The following is an 18550-nucleotide window of genomic DNA, read 5'->3' as shown; positions in this document are numbered from 1 at the left end:
ATGACTCTCGTCACATAGGGGATGTGCACATTAAGGAGCTGGATTCACTCGTTGCGATGAGCAGGGCTTAGGTGGTAAGGCTGCGGTCCCCACTAGCGGTTTGAGTTTACCGTTGCGATGGGAACCTGGCAGGGCTACACACTTTGGTGTTAAGTCGGTTACTGGTTACTTTGGGAGTTGGAGGTTATTGTTTACAGATTGTTTAGATTGTATTTATTGTGCGTCTTTACTTTCATTACTCAGTTGACTAACCCCGTTCTATGTTTTCAAAATGTGGTGATCCATTCGAGGATGGTAAGCAGTTGTCTTAGCAGGTTGGTTGTTTAACTTGCTCGCGGGATACGGATGTGATCGAGTCATCAAGTTGACACTTATGCTTAGTAGTCTTATAAGTAGTTTCGAAGCTATTTTCCTTTGTCATGTTTGTACATACAACTGTAAGAATACATTTAATAAACGTCCTGATATTATCTATTTGATATATTTACCTCGGGTAACCGAGATGGTAACGCTCTTACTTACTAGGTAAGGTCTTGCTAAGGCTCCTCGGTAAGTGGGGGTGCTAGAAAGTGGTATCAGAGCGACGATTTTGGAACCTGAACCAATGAACTCAATGAACATAAGGCGTCAAATTAAAATGAACCTGGTGTATATGTATTGGGATCCCTCTTAAGTCGGTTTTGGGTGAGAAGGCGTCCTCATCTCAGAACCACGGCCCTAACATGTTTAAGCCAGTAACTATGCGCTGGAGAAGTTGTGGGGTTGCGTGTATGAATGTTGTGTGATACGTGGTTTATCTTGGTTTCTTGTCGGGTATGTGCGGGTGGTACTATGGCTTGAATACGAAAGTACGATGTGTGTATGCATATGTAGATGATCTTGTGTGTTTATGTGTCATGGTGTTAGTACTAATGTGCCTGGTAGGCGTTAGGGCGTGAATTATGAAGGCAATTGTGTTATGAGTAGATGACATGTGATATGGTGTAAATGATGTAATTGTTAGTTATGGAATTTGAATTGTATGACGTATATATGAATTGTCAGCTAAGTCGTAAGTTGTGTTAGAAGGATGTAGTTACCGTTAGTGTAAGTTGGTTGAGTTAAGATGTATTAATGCCTAAATGATCGGTAGATACTAATTGTGACGAGTTCTAAGCACATATTAGACTCCGAACACCGTCGATCGTGTTGCAGGACCGACAATGTTTTAATCATATAACGTTCTGCAAATCCTTTGTTAGCACTCGACCGAGTAAAGGTGATACTCGATCGAGATTTGTTGAACTCGACTGAGTACGGGTCAGTACTCAACCGAGTTGGACGAGTTCGATCGAGTAAAAGAAGTACTCGACCGAGTACCTATCAGGCAGAGAGAAGTCAGAATCTGCCAAAAAGCTACTCGACCGAGTGTCCGAGTAACTTGACCGAGTACGACTAACTCGAGCGAGCAGGTCCAGAACTCGATCGAGTCTGATCTCTTCGACCGGGTTTCGTGAGTGCAATGTCGGGTTTTAGAACCCCAATTCCCCTCCTTATTTCGACACTTATTTCATAACTTTCCCCTAAAATCCTCTCATAATCTATCCCTAAGCAAACCTAAGTGCTTATGGGTGCTAGTAATTCTTCATCTGTGCTTGTTTAATTCTTCAATCGATCCTTCCTTTCAAATCAAGGTAATGTGTCCCAATGTTTCGTAGTTTTAAAACTAAAATTCGATCACTAAGCTCTATAATCTTGTTGCAGATACTTCAAAGGTGTTCAAATTGACTTTATATCTTGTTGGTATTGCGGAAATAGTCGATTTCAACCCCCAAACCTTTGATTTTGGACCGGAAGGGTTTAGCCCCAAATCTTTTGAACTTTTAGTCAATTTGCTCCTCATAGTATAACACCCCCATCTACCAATGAGTCTTAATAAGACCTTCCCCAGCAGATAAGGGTGTTACCATCTCGCTTGCCGAGAAATAGTAAATATCATAACGTCAATAAAAGAACAATTAAGTTTATTACAAGTTTAACTTGATAAAAGAAAAGATACAACTGATAACAAACACTATCAACTACGGTGATATTATCCATGCCATGACTCAGTGATAGACTTGTTGAAGCTTGTGTCCACCACAAATTAGTGTGATAACATTTGTAAATCTCTTACAGGTTCACAAGGGTATACTTCGTATTTTAATCAGTTGATTAACGATTACCTAACAACGGTTGACTTGCTAGAAAGTTTGACGTTATTATCATACAGATGGCGGTGATCAATTGGTCCCTAAAAGTCACACCTAAAGGATGTGTTTAAGAGATGTGATTATGGAAATGTAATCACATTGATGCCTTATATGACTAAACAGTTAGTCAACGTGTTGATGAGACGATTATTTAATGCCGATTAAATAATATTAGCCGAGATTTAATTAATCTTGTCAATTCGTAAATTGAATATAATAAGTTATATTTAATTAATGTATATAATGTTAGCTTGGACGAATTAATATGTTAATTCGTAATTAAATGTAATCGGTTATATTTAATAAGCTAATTATAAATATGCAATATTTATAATTAAAGTATTTATTATACATGATTGTCATTATAAATTTTTACAGACCGATATTAATAAATCAACTGCAAGCTGTTGTATGTAGATTTATTTATGCGGAATAAATTAAATGACAAGTTACAATTTATACACTTTGTATACATTTTGTAAGATACCAAAAATAAGTAGATTTAATCATCATTTTGGTAGCTGGATAAAACCGAAAAATAAGAAGAATATACTTCTCTTATTTTCGGTTGGAATTTCCGAAATTAAGGAGAGGAAAAATCTCCCCTTGACTTCTCTTATTTCGGTTATAATAAGAGGGGAAGGAGATTATTTTCTTAACCTAATTTTTCAGCATTTCTCTCATCAAAAAATACACACACACAAAACCCCAAATTTTTACAGAAAATTGGGGATCTCATTCTAGCAATTTGAGGGGCATTTCTCGGAGCATCTTGGGTGCAACTAATAGGCGAATATCATTGCGATATTGTTCTTAGGCCGAATTTGCTAGGACCGAAGGTTGAATCTTCATCTCTTTTCTATTTTGTTTATGCAATTTATTTTATGACTCGTTTTCATCATTATAAATTCGTTATAATCCTTAAAGTTAAAGGGATGCATACAGATAAATCTCACAAGTGGTATCAGAGCCAAGGCCACGAATTTTATTTTGATGATTTTCATAAAATTGGATGTAAACAATAAGAGGAATTTCGAAAAAAAAAATCGGCTGAAAAATATTTTTGCCGAGAGGAATATTTTTTTTTGCCGTCTGTTTTTCGTTTTTTTTTCTTTTTTTTTTCTTTTGTTTGATGATCTATTTTCATTTTTTATTTTTCATATTGTTGTTTTAATCAGTTAAAATTATCATATGAAGGATTGGTAGATTTTGATTTAATGAAGATTAAGTTAAAATGTAAATGGAATCGTCATGTTGATGATATAAAAATTGTTTTTGCTATATAGTTTTTGGCATATACAGTTAATCATGTTTCATTAATTCATATGCTAATCATGTTCTAATAGCAACTATAAACGATTTTCTTCATCGAATTTTTGTTTTTAGGGCATTTTTGCCGCAAAAGAAAAAAAAAGAGGCATTAGGGTTCTTGTTTTTTTTAAACCGTGAAATTTTTTTTCCTGGTTTCTGTTACTGTTCACGCAGGGCAAATTTTTTTAAAAAAAAAAAATATTGTTTTGTTTCGGTTTTTACAGAAAACCCGTGTTTAAAGAAAAAAAACGGGCTGTTTTTTGTTTTTTGCTGTTTTGCCGAAAAAGAAAAAAAAAACTTGTTTTTGTTTTTCTTCCTGTTATGCCGAGAGCATTTTTGAAGAAAATTTTTTCTGTTTTTTTTCTTTGTTGTTTTTGGCCAATATTAATTATACATTACATTTACAATGTATGATTAATTGTTGTGAAACGGTTCACAATTTTAAGATACCTAATTATTTTAAAGAAGTTTAAAATATTGATGGATTAAATTCATATTACAAGTTTAATGTGAATTAAGATTGAAATTAATGTGATTAATTGAGGAATTGTCACTTAATTTGATCATTTAAATAGGTGGTTTGGAAAATTAATCTACATAATTAAAGAATTATGTCATGCATGTTTAAGTTTTTTTAGTTGATGCTTTTCTTTTGTTGAATGAATCGTTGAATGAATTTATTTACGTATTTTTGCAATCAGTTGTAATTTGTAATACTTAGTGTGGCCTTAGTTAATTATGTTTTCGTAATGAAGGAAACATAATTTTTATGTAATTTGAGATCTCGAATCTCCTTTTATTTTCTTTAGTTTTGGGGTTTTGAAATTAGAATGTAAATAGGTTTATTTGTAATTTATTTATTGTAATTTCAAAGAAGACTAAAGATGGAGATTGGAGCTCACTCCCGCTACATGGACCAAGATGGAACATCAAGACAAGCTTCTCGGGTCCAATGATAGATTCCAAATTTGTATTTAATGTTCATTTTGGTAGATAGGCCACACTAGGACTTTATTATTGTTTTTACGTTTTCATTCCTATTGCTTTTCATTCACATGATAGTTTATGCATCATTTTTCCGCCTAAAACCAAACCACCTACTACTAAAATGCATGAAAATTGACTCATATAGATTGAATTTTAGTTTTCATGGACATACAGATGTCACATATTTATTAAGCCATCACCTTAGTTTATTCATTCTCACATGCTAGATATTAGTTCACTTAAAATGAATTAAAATAAAGTTGATGGGATCTTCCTCTAAAACGGAAATTGAGACTAGTCTTTATAAGGGCAAACAACTATGAATCCCTTCTTCGTCGGTAGGCATAATATGACCCCTTCTACGTTGGGTAAGTTGTTTGTGTTGACTTAGTTTATCTCAACATTATAGTCTGAAGAGTTTCTCGTAATTATGATGGACTAAAGATAGAATTTACAGAAATTTATCGACCAAGAATTCTAACGATAGAATTAGCTAAAAGGTTGGCTTATCAATTTACAGATAATTGAGTCTTGGGATCATTTATATAATTCTTGAGGGAGGTCAATTGTATAAATGCTTGAGTCTTCGCGTTATGACACTAGTTCATTAGACTTAAAATCATAACGATGCACATGCTTATTATTTTTATTCTTCTTTTCGCAGTGTAGAACACGTTTATTTTGATAAAACTGTTACAACAAATGGCTGGAAATAACGCAATCCCAATGCCTAGTGCCACACTTGAACGCGAGTCCTGGCTGAATGCTTTCAGGGACCACATGAATCAGTCCACACGACTGAAGAATGATGGGTCCAACTTTGCGGACTGGGAGGCAGCACTACGGAATGCTGTCATAGCTGACGGTAAGCTCAAGTACTTAACTGAGCCAATACCGGTCAACCCAGGCCCCAATGCAGGAGTTAACGAGTCACTTGCTTATAGTGATTTTGTCATAGAAGTGGGTGCGATAAATAACGTACTCATCTTTGCAATGGAAACCAATTTGCAGAGACGCTTCATTGCTCAAGGTGCAAACAAGATTTTCACTACGCTCACTAACGAGTTCTCAAAAGCACCGAGAATCGTTACTTATGAGCATACCTGTCGCTTCTTTGATGCGAAACTCCAGAAGGGCCAACCGGTTAGCCCACACATTCTTCACATGATTGAGAATGTCGAGAAGCTGGAGGCACTTGATTGCAAAATCAGTGAGAGCATAGTCATTGACCGTATGCTTCATTCACTTCATGATGGCTTTGCCCTCTTCAGGGCAAATTACTATATGAATGACATGAATAAAAGTCCTCATGAGCTCCACTCACTTCTCGTACAGACCGAGAAGGATATGAAATTGAGTGGGAGCATGAAGCAAGATGTTCTCATGATTTCCAACAAGAAAGGTAAGGGCAAAGCTCCAGGCGACCTAACTGTAGGTAAGCAAAAGTTTAAGAAGCCAGGAAACGGTAAGAGTGGGCCTGGTGAGACTAGTGGCTCGCAGGGCAAGGCTAAGAGCAAGGGCGGTGACATTGAGTGCCACCATTGTCACAAGACTGGACATTGGAGGAGGAACTGACCCATGTACCGTGAGGACATAAAAGCAGGCCGCGTCGTTCTTGTTGGTATGTCATCTTATATTTGTATGATTGAGATTAACCATGCAAGTTTCGGAACTTGGGTACTTGATACTGGTTATGGTTCTCATCTGTGTAATCATTTGCAGGGCCTAAAGAACATCATACCTCACGAAAACGGTGATGTGGACCTGCGAGTCGGGAATGCAGCACGAGTTGCTGCAGTCTCGAAGGGAACATACCTAATCCAACTCCCTAGTGGTTTTGAGTTATTTTTATATAACTGTTACTATGTACCCAGTTTGTCTAAGAACATTATTTCTGTTTCCGTACTTGCTAAAGACGGTTTTTCATTTTCAATAAAGGATAATAGCTGTATTTTCTCTTTCAATGAAAGGATTTATGGCAAAGCAGTTTCCATGAATGGAATTTATATCTTAGACCAAACCACGGAAGTATTACACGTGAATAATAAGAAATTAAAGGTTGGTGACAAAGATCAAACCTATCTATGGCATTGTCGAATGGGACACATAAATGAGAAACGTGTAAAGAAACTCGTCGATAATGGGACTATTCCCGCATTCGATTTTTCTACATATGGCACGTGTGAATCATGTCTCATTGGAAAAATGACTCGAATTTCCTTCGAAGGTGATGGAATGCGTGCTAGTGACCTATTAGGACTCATACATACTGACGTATGTGGACCTATGTCAATTACAGCTAGAGATGGCTATAGATATTTTATCACTTTCACGAACGATTTGAGTAGATACGGATATGTCTACTTAATGAAGCATAAAAGTGAGTCCTTTGAGAAATTCAAGGAATACCAGAACAAGGTTGAGAACCAACTGGGTAGAAAGGTTAAAGCACTCCGTTCAGATCGGGGTGACGAATATCTTTCAAATGAGTTTGATCAACACCTGAAAGACTGTGGAATCGTTTAACAGTTAACTCCACCTGGAACACCTCAATTAAATGGTGTGTCCGAACGGAGAAATCGAACTTTACTTGATATGGTTCGATCCATGATGAGTCACACGGTAGTGCCTGATTTATTACGGGGTTTTGCTCTTTTGTCAGCTGCTCTTATACTTAACCGAAGTCCGACTAAAGCTGTCGACAAGACTCCATATGAAATGTGGAGGGGAACGGTCCCCAACTTGTCCTTTATTCAGGTTTGGGGCTACAAGGCTTATGTCAAGTGGAGACACGAGGATAAGCTCGGCCTGCAATCGGTCAAGACATACTTTATTGGTTATCCAAAAGGAATGTTTGGTCATTACTTCTATTCGCCTACCGAACATCGAGTTTTTGTTGCGGCTAGTGCGACGTTCTTAGAGAAAGAATTTCTTGAGAATAAGACGAATAATAGAATCTTCGAGCTGTCGGAGATTCCAGAACCAACAACCGAGGAACGGATGGAGGAAGTTGTAGCTCCAACTGATGACACGGTTAATATTCCTGAGGAACCCATGAGGTCGGGTAGAGTCTCTAATCCTCCGGATAGATACATTGGTATGGTCGAGGAGAATGACGTTTTACTCCTAGAGAGTAATGAACCCGCTACCTATAAAGGTGTTATGGCCTGTTCCGACTCAAAGCTATGGCTCGAAGCCATGCAATCCAAAATGGACTTCATGTATGAGAATGACGTATGGGATCTAGTTGATTTACCTAATAAGGCAAAACCTCTACAGTGCAAATGGCTTTACAAAATAAAACATTCTGTAGACGCGCAACCAGATACCTATAAGGCACGACTTGTGGCAAAAGGTTTCACTCAAGTGCACGAATTGCATTATGATGAAATTTTTGCACCTGTAGTCATGTTACATTCCATTCGGATAATCTTAGCGATTGCCGCTTTTCATGACTATGAAATTTGGCAAATGGATGTGAAAACCGCCTTCTTAAACGGTTATTTAGAGGAAGAGTTGTACATGGTGCAACCTGAAGGTTTCATAGATCCTGAACATCCTAACAAAGTATACAAGCTTAAGCGTTCCATTTATGGACTTAAGCAAGCTTCTCGGAGTTGGAATCATCGCTTCGACCAGGTGATAAAAGAGTATGGTTTCACTCGATCGGTCGAGGAACCATGCTTATATATCAAGTCGAGTGGGAGCAAGATTATATTCTTGATATTGTATGTCGATGACATACTCTTGATTGGGAATGACATTCCTCTCTTATCTTCGGTTAAAGGATGGTTGAAGAACCATTTCCAGATGAAAGATCTTGGTGAGGCACAACGCATTTTGGGAATCCGTATCTACCGAGATAAATCACGACGAACGTTATCACTTAGTCAGGAGTCCAATTTGGATAAGATTCTTGAGAGGTTCAGCATGACCAACTCCAAGAAGGGGAACCTTCCAATGACGTCTGGGATGCAGTTGAGCAAGTCTCAGTCACCCACGACGCCTGAAGGGGTTGAACGCATGAGTCGTATTCCTTATGCATGTGCAATAGGATCGATCATGTATGCCATGATATGCACACGTCCAAACGTGGCATCTGCATTGAGTATGACGATTCGGTACCAAGGCAATCCAGGTGAAACACACTGGATAGCTGTTAAAAACATCCTTAAGTACCTACGGAGGACTAAGGATAGGGTATTGACTTATGGAGGAGATACTAAGCTATGCGCAATCGGTTACGCAGATGCTAGCTTCCAAACGGATCGAGATGATTCAAAATCTCAGTCCGGGTTCGTCTTCACTTTTAATGGTGCTGCAGTCAGCTGGAAGAGTTCCAAACAGAGTGTTGTAGCAGATTCTACTACTAAATCCGAGTACTATGCCGCTTCGGAGGCAGCAAAGGAAGCGATATGGATGCGTCAATTCTTACAAGGACTCACGATAGTTCAAATGACCCGATCACCATCTATTGTGACAATATAGGTGCCATCTTCCAGGCTAAGGAGCCAAAGTCTAGCAACAAATCTAGACATGTACATCGGAAAGCTCACCTGATCCGTGATTACGTGGAGCAAGAAGAGATAGTGATTGACAAGATAGCTTCGGATGATAATATCGCGGATCCACTCACTAAACCATTGAATTATGATAAGCATGAAGGGCACGTTATTTCCATGGGAATTAAACGTGTTCCTGAGTTGTAGTAGTTGATTATGGATTTGATATATTATCTTTTTCATATACTATTTATAACTTCATCGTTTTATATATAATATTTTGTTTTTCATGTGGATTGTACTGACAACATTGAACACCACAAAGTGAACTGAATTACATTATATTTGTTTTGGTCCGTAATCGCCTACAAGAGCTGATAACTCTGGCTATTATATTGTGCAGTCGATTGATGGTGGGTTCAACGAGCCATAAGTCAAACGGTTGACTGATCGATCACAGATGCGAGATTATAACGACACCTCGTAGGACAAATTTTTGGTGACAACGTAATGGAGTCCTAAATGTTTAAAAACATTCGGTGCCAGGTCGTGGATTGGACGTCCATTGTGTTCCTAGAGTCGATTCTTTTGACTATCGACTGTCTCTTGAGATTAAGGCAGTTTTTGGGTGACTTTGGTTTCTTTCTCACGGTCTGCCGTAAATGGAGGCTAAGTAGATTTTTTCTGGGTCTTTTCATACTGTGCTTACATCTGCAGGATTCGAGTTGAGGAAAATATCCAACCCTTATAGGGTATAGTTATTTCTCAGGGCCACTCGAGGAGTTGTAACTAAAATGCATGGCCATGCTCGAATGATGATTCGTTTATCAGTTAAGTTACTCTCTAGTCGGGGAAACCACTCTTGATACAGATCACTTGTAAAATACGACCTTTGTGAATACGGATTTTGCAAATTGTTTTACATTGAGTGGGAGAAATTTTAGGATATGAGAATTGGTTATCGCACATACACTTGTGAGGACAAGTGGGAGTTTGTTGGAGCTTGTGTCCTCCACAAATTAGTGTGATAACATTTGTAAATCTCTTACAGGTTCACAAGGGTATACTTCGTATTTTAATCAGTTGATTAACGATTACCTAATAACGGTTGGCTTGCTAGAAAGTTTGACGTTATTATCATACAGATGGCGGTGATCAACTGGTCCCTAAAAGTCACACCTAAAGGATGTGTTTGAGAGATGTGATTATGGAAATGTAATCACATTGATGCCTTATATGACTAAACAGTTAGTCAACGTGTTGATGAGAGGATTATTTAATGCCGATTAAATAATATTAGCTGAGACGAATTAACTGTCAATTCGTAAATTGGATATAATAAGTTATATTTAATTAATGTATATAATGTTAGCTTGGACGAATTAATATGTTAATTCGTAATTAAATGTAATCAATTATATTTAATAAGCTAATTATAAATATGCAATATTTATAATTAAAGTATTTATTATACATGATTGTCATTATAAATTTTTACAGACCGATATTAATAAATCAACTGCAAGCTGTTGTATGAGGATTTATTTATACGGAATAAGTTAAATGACAAGTTATAATTTATACACTTTGTATACATTTTGTAAGATACCAAAAATAAGTAGATTTAATCATCATTTTGGTAGCTGGATAAAACCGGAAAATAAGAAGAATATACTTCTCTTATTTTCGGTTGGAATTTCCGAAATTAAGGAGAGGAAAAATCTCCCCTTGACTTCTCTTATTTCGGTTATAATAAGAGGGGAAGGAGATTATTTTCTTAACCTAATTTTTCAGCATTTCTCTCATCAAAAAATACTCACACACAAAACCCCAAATTTTTACAGAAAATTGGGGATCTCATTCTAGCAATTTGAGGGGCATTTCTCGGAGCATCTTGGGTGCAATTAATAGGCGAATATCATTGCGATATTGTTCTTAGGCCGAATTTGCTAGGACCGAAGGTTGAATCTTCATCTCTTTTCTATTTTGTTTATGCAATTTATTTTATGACTCGTTTTCATCATTATAAATTCGTTATAATCCTTAAAGTTAAAGGGATGCATACAGATAAATCTCAGAAGACTCGTCCCTCCAAAGCACCCAGCTAAGTTCCACATATCAACACCTGCTATGACTGACTGCTCACCATAGTAGATCACGGCAGACACAACACTAGAAGAAACACATACAACACCACACAAGATCAGTAACTAAAGAACAAAAATAAAACACAAGGTACAACATACACAATCCAACTCCACCTCCAACCACCCATTAACCATCTGACTAAACCAAAGGAAAAGTCCTGCCAGAATATCCACCGCAACAGATATTCTACACCGCCAGTGGGGGACCGCAGTCTTTCCCACCTAACCCTGCTCATCTCCATCGAGCACATAACCCATATCCATTAATGTGCACATCCCCGTTGTGATGGGAACCATAAGGGGCGAATCAATTTCGTGAAAGCATTTCCGAGATGACTCCACTCAGCCGAGGACCCACCCCGCGAACCACAGACAATCAACAACAACCAATCACAATACCAAGGTAAACAAAATCAATACCAACTAACAACACAACCAACATACCAAATAATCAATAGTACTGAGTAGGAAAACCTACCTTTAGCAATCAGCATCAACACCGCATACAACCGTACGAAGACAAAGCAGCCACCAAAGGCACCTATCAAAACAGTAGGAAAAACCTTATTACTAACAACCCTAACCATAAACAAATATAGGTATGATGAGGATGACTCACCTATACTCGACAATCCGGCGACAAGACCGTTACCCGACTCAAGCTTCCGCTCCCATGGTGTCCCCAAGCATAAAGGATCTCAAGAGGTGAAGGTTGGTGAAGGAGATAAAGGTATCGTTGATTAGGTTTAGGAACAAATGAAATGAAAACTGATTTTGGGTTCACGACTTCACGATTTATATTTTAACGCTGAAATTGACTTATCGATCGAGTGGCCTCTAGTCGATCGAGTCACTAGGCTACTCGATCGAGATCGAGTAGGGAACTTACTCGATCAAGTGGCCTCTACTAGATGAGTCACTAAGCTACTCCATCGAGTAGCCTACGCTAGATCGCGTTTCCTCATCCCCAAATGTTATGGTAACATAAGGTCGAACTAATAAGGTTTCCAGAGGTTTACAGATGTGTTTAAGTTCAGTCAACGGCGGTCAACGGGCCCCTAACGGGGAGGGTATTACAGTCTTTTCTCTTTAAAAAGAACTTCGTCCCCGAAGTTCAACTCATCGTCTCCCACAACTCAAGGTGTAACATGAAATAAGGTAACTGACCACCACCCAACTTCGACTAGAGCTATTATAACCATCCCAACACATCACCCAACTGCCCATGCCGACTACTCACCATCATCATCTACCTTCACGGATATGGCCATTAAATACAACTTCCTTCCGAGCCATCACTAGCAACAGTTAAAAGATACACAAACATAAACTATCACTTCCATTTTACCAGCCGAGTCGCACACCGTACGACGTCATACAATTTATCGCCATCAACTTACTATTCGCAACAAATTAACTCACTAAACATCCCATGCATAGATTACGACCTACCTTATTCAATGTTCGTTTAAATCACCCACACCACAATTATGTTACTCAATCAAATATCTAAATTACGTGAATCAACAATTAAATTATATATATACCAGAAATAATAAGTAAATTACCAATTAAGTACTTAAAAGACTATATTTTAGGCATTTTTCACGCGCGACATTACTCTCCCCCTCTTAAAACTTCGTCCCCGGAGTTAACCTTCAAGACAAGATATAAATATTACAAGAAAATAAAATCGCCACATAATCTTGACATTACGAGATGATCCAACACATGATGAAACCAACAATTGCAATCTAACCTCCTTTGACATTATTTGTATAAGATGTATGCATATGAGTATACTAAAAGAAAACAACACACAAACGATTAAATAAAGCGCAGCGTTATCAAACCAATATATGTGGAAATTAAAATAATTGTTTATGTGACATTACGAAACATGATTACTCGACATAACTATCTTAAGAGTATTACCAACAACTTAATAAGCTTAACAACGTCTTGATATCACCTTTATTGAAATATAAAGCATAAGGACCGTGACTAAAAGCCATGAAAACAATACATAAATCAACCAAATACTCCCATGATCACAAGAAATTGGATTATAAGGCTAAACAGGGGCACCCGATCGAGTTTAGGTTAGGCTACTCGATCGATTTAAGCGTACTCGATTGAGTACCTATAGATCAGAATGCCCTCTAAATGGTCATCAGCAGGTACTCAATCGAGTTCGGGCAATCGATCGAGTAACTGCTGATCAGAATGCCCTCCACATGCAACGTTAAGCAAAGAAAATATAACAATCTCCGGGGTTTTATACCGGACATCACATACCTGTATAAGAAGTCCATAAAATCTAACAAAATACGGCCTTATGGCAAATACAACCCAAAATAAATCCAAGTACGAACAAACAAATGTAACAAGTAACATAAGTCCTCTAAAACAACACCAACAAGAAATCACTCGAGGTCTCCACCTCGGTCCTCCTCCTCCTCCTCCTCCTCCTCCTCCTCCTCCTGATGTGACGGCTCCTGACGTGCCTCCTTCGGTGGTCGCTCCCATGCCGGGGTCTCCTCCTGCTGTCCATGCCGCTAGACATCTGTAGGGATAGCTCTCTGGAACTCCCCACGTGTTCGGGTCCACTCCGTAGGAGTGAAAGATTCCACTATCGTTCTCCATGCCTCGCCACCAAACAGGTTGGGCCAAGTTGGTTCCCACACCCTGCATGTAGGCCATCTCATGGAAGTTCCGGAGCACTAAGGTGTTGGACACCCTCTCTGTGAGCTCACTCACCTGCATCTGAGGGTTAAAAGAAGACGGGTAGCTGGGATACTGATACCGGGACGGACAGGGCTGCACTGGCTGGGACTCTCCAACCTGTTGGGGCTGGTGTCCTCTACAAGTAGTGCAATAACATTTAAATCTCTAAAAGGATCAAAGGGTATACTTTTGTACTATTATCAGTTGGTCCACGTTTATCAATAACGGTTGGCTTGCTAGATAAGTTTGACGTTATTGTCATACTGATGACGGTGATCAACTGGTCCCTAAAAGTCACACTTATAGGATACGTTTGAGAGATGTGAAGATGAAAATAAAAAGTCATGTTGATGCCTAATATGACTAACCAGTTAGTCGGAGTTATTGACTAGTAATTAGTCAAACGCGATGATGAGATATTTATTTAATACGGATTAAATATTAATGGCTAAGGCGAATTAAGCAGTTAATTCGTAAATTAAATATAAACGATTATATTTGATTAATGTATATTGAATTAATTATACAATATTGTCTTTGTCGGACATGTATTAATATTTCAACTAATCCGTGTTATTAGTTGATGTTTTAATAACCGATAACCGATGACAATTTATAATAAAACCGCGTCATATACATTTTGCAATTTCGAGCCAGACCACGAGTTAAAAATTAAGAGGAAGTGGAAGCCCACTTCCCCATGAGGGCTCACGGTTTGGTCGAGCTCAACAAAAGGAGAGCAATTCTCTCCTTTTGCCCTAACTGATTCATTTGAAACAAAACTAGGGTTTTGGAAAAATTTCCTCTGAAACCTAGATCTCTCATCTAGCAAAACTCACAATAATTCTCTCAACAATGCAAGGCAATTAGAGAATACATTCTAGCACAAGGGGCATAGTCTCAGACGGTCTTGGGTGCAACGATTAGGAGGAAATCTACTTTGATTTCTGTTCTTAGGCCGCATCTCAAAGGACCCGAGGTTAATTCTTGTTCTTTATCGTTTCTCTATTGTATTTCGTTTATGACCATAAATCGCATGTTAAATTTACGTTATAGTCCTAAAATTTAAGGGAATTTTACGGATATTTCCCTACAAGTGGTATCAGAGCGAGGCCATGTAAATTTTCATTGTGATTTTTCATAAATCGATTTGAAACGATTTTGTTTTTGCATGAAATTTCGTGCTGCAGCAGCGATTTTTCTCTCGGCAGAAATTTTATTCAGCTGTTGCGTTTTTGAAACCGTGACATGAATTTACACGGATGTTTTATCTTGTTTTTGATTTGTCCTTTTGCATATTGTTATTTTATACGGAGATTATAGCAATATGTTAAGTTTTGTCAATTGAGAATTGATTTTATGCGTTTTAGATCAAATTGCAATTGGTTTTGTTATATCAAATCGTTTTCACGAGGGTTTTACAGTTTTCAGCCATGTTTGCACTCGATCGAGCGTATTTCTACTCGATCGAGAGCTTTTCTGTCATGTTTTTACTCGATCGAGTACTTGCTTTACTCGATCGACCTGTTTTAAAACCCCCACTGCTCGATCGAGAAGTCCTCGTAGTCGATCGAACAGTTTTGCTAATATGAGTCCTCGATCGACCACTAGTTCTGTCGATCGAATACTTGCTGTTTGGCAAACCTCTCGATCGAATGGCAGCATCATTCGATCGACCCTTTTTGTTCCTCGATCGAGAACTTTTGTCCCTGGATCGAGGGATTTCGTTTTTGGCAGCATTGAATTTTACTCTTTTTGTTTTAAATTCTCTTTTGGCCATAAAATGTACATCATACGGATGTTGTACACTCGCTTAATAGTGAAACGGTTCACTCACGTACCATTTAGTTATTTTAAAGCGATTTAAAGTAACGGATTATCATGGATTAAAATTAATTTGACTAAAGCGTTTTTGTCACATAATTTTAATCATTAAAGGTGGTTTGGATAAATTTAACATAATTACGGAATTATGTCACAAATAAATTTTATTTTAGTTGATGCATTTTATTTATCGTTATTTTGAATGTTTTGAATGCTTACATTACGTATTTATTTAATTTTACAAACGGTTGTAACTTAGTGTGACCTTAGTAGAACGTGTTACCGTAATGATGGAACACGGTCTTGGTTGTATTTTGAGATCTCGTATCTCCATTTTGATTTTTCCCTTGTAATTACAGTTTTTATTTAGAATGTAAATAGGTTTATTTTTGTAAATTTTAATTGTAATTTTGAGAAGACCAAAGATGGAGATCGGATGCTCACTCCCGCTGCATGGACAAAGATGGAACATCAAGACAAGCTTCTCGGGTCCAACGGTGGATTCCAAAGTTGTATTATGTTCTTTTTACTAGGATAGGCCACACTAGGAATTTTTACTTACGTTTTTGCATTCTTTTATTTATTTTATCGTAACGATAGATTGCATCATATTCCGCCTAAAACCAAACCACCTAATAATTGCATGAAAACTGACTCATATAGAGGTCACGCGTTAGTTTTCTTTGACATTCTTATGTCACACGATCAATTTTAAGCCATCACCTAAATTAATTCATTCACGTAATGCTAGTTTTTCGTTCACTTAAAATGAATTAAAACTAAGTTGATGGGATCTTCCTCGTATAACCAAAAATTGAGAATAGTCTTTATAGGTCAAACTCCAATGAATCCCTTCTTCGTCGGTAGGCATAATATGACCCCTTCTACGTCGGGTAAGTTGGAACTGATTGACTTATTTTATCTCAACACTATGGTCACTCGTACGATCCTGTGATTATGGTGGACTATAGATAGGATTTACGGAAATCTATCGACCAAGAGTTCTTACGGAAGAACTAGCTAAACAGTTGGCTTATCAATTTACGAAAATTGAGTCTTGGGATCACTTGTATTATTCTTGAGGGAGATCAATTATGCAAGTGCAATGAGTCTACATGATTAAAATGAATTTTTAATAGACTTAAATCACCTCGATGAGTTGCTTATTTCGTTTTGTTTTCCTTTCTTTTTCAGTGTAGATCACGATCACTTAAACTGCTAATAACAATATGGCTGGCCGTGCTGACGACCCAATGCCTAGTGCCACATTGGACCGTGAGTCCTGGCTTCGGATCTTCATGAATCAGATGAATCAGTCAACTCGATCGAAGAATGATGGATCAAACTTCGCGGACCGGGAGGCGGCATTACGGAATCTTCGCCGCACCGACGGAAGCTCAAGTTTCGATCGAGCCCATCCCGTCAAACCCAGGTCCCACGGTGGAGCTAACGAGATCGCCAAGTATAACGATTTCGTCATGGAAGCGGGTGCGATTAAAAACGTACTCATTTTTGCAATGGAATCCAATTTGCAGAAACGCTTCATAGCCCAAGGTGCAAACAAGATTTTCACCACGCTCACCAAGGAATACTCGAAAGCACCGAGAATCGTGACCTATGAGCATACCACTCGCTTCTTTGATGCGAGACTCCAGAAGGGCCAACCGGTTAGCCCACACATTCTCAAAGATGATGATTGAGAATGTCGAGAGATCGGAGACGCTTGATTGTAAAATCAGCGAGAACATCGTGATTGACCGCATGCTTCATTCACTCCACGATGGTTTTGCGCTCTTTAGAGCGAATTACTATATGAATGATTTGAAGAAAAGTCCTCATGAACTACACTCCCTTCTCGTACATACCGAGAAGGACATGAAGTTCAGTGGGAGCTTGAAACAGGATGTTCTCGTTGTGTCAAACAAGGGCAAGGGTAAGGGCAAAGCTCAGGCAAACCTAGCGAGAGGTAAACCGAAGTTCAAGAAGTCGTGGTCGGGTAAGAGTGGGCCGGTGAGTCGAGCAACTCATCAGGCGCGACAAAGAGCAAGACCGAAAACATGGAATGCCATCATTGCCACAAGACTGGGCATTGGAGGGGTACATGTCCTGTCTACCATGAGGACATAAAAGCAGGTCGCGTTAAACCTGTTGGTATGTCTTCTTCCTCTTCTACTTTTATTCATATGATTGAGATTAACCACGCAAGTTACGGAACTTGGGTACTAGATACTGGTTGTGGTTCTCATCTGTGTAATCATGTGCAGGGGCTCCGAAACATCGAACCCCTCGTAAAGGGTGAGGTGGACCTGCGTGTCGGGAATGGAGCACGAGTGGCTGCCGTCTCGAGGGGAACATACGTGATCCAGCTTCCTAGCGGATTCGAGTTATTTTTATATAACTGCTATTATGTACCCAGTCTTTCTAAAAACATTATTTTAGTTTCTGCACTTGACAAACTTGGTTTTTCATTTGTAATAGAGAATAATTCTTGCATTTTCTCTTTACACGATATGATTTATGGCAAGGCAGTCTCCATGAACGGAATTTATGTTTTAGATCAGACCACCGAAATATTACACGTAATGAATAAAAAGTTAAAGGTTGGTGACAAAGATCAAACGTATCTATGGCACTGTCGTATGGGACACATTAATGAGAAACGCATAAAACAGCTCATAAAGAATGGAGCTATCTCGGCCTTTGATTTTCAATCATTTGGCACGTGTGAATCATGTCTCATCGATAAGATGACTCGAATTTCCTTCAAAGGTGTTGGAATGCGCGCTGCTGACCTATTAGGACTCATACATACGGATGTGTG

Source organism: Silene latifolia, chromosome 10 (genome assembly GCF_048544455.1).
Source record: "Silene latifolia isolate original U9 population chromosome 10, ASM4854445v1, whole genome shotgun sequence".
Taxonomy (NCBI): Eukaryota; Viridiplantae; Streptophyta; class Magnoliopsida; order Caryophyllales; family Caryophyllaceae; genus Silene; species Silene latifolia.
Note: the sequence above shows the minus strand (reverse complement) of the source record.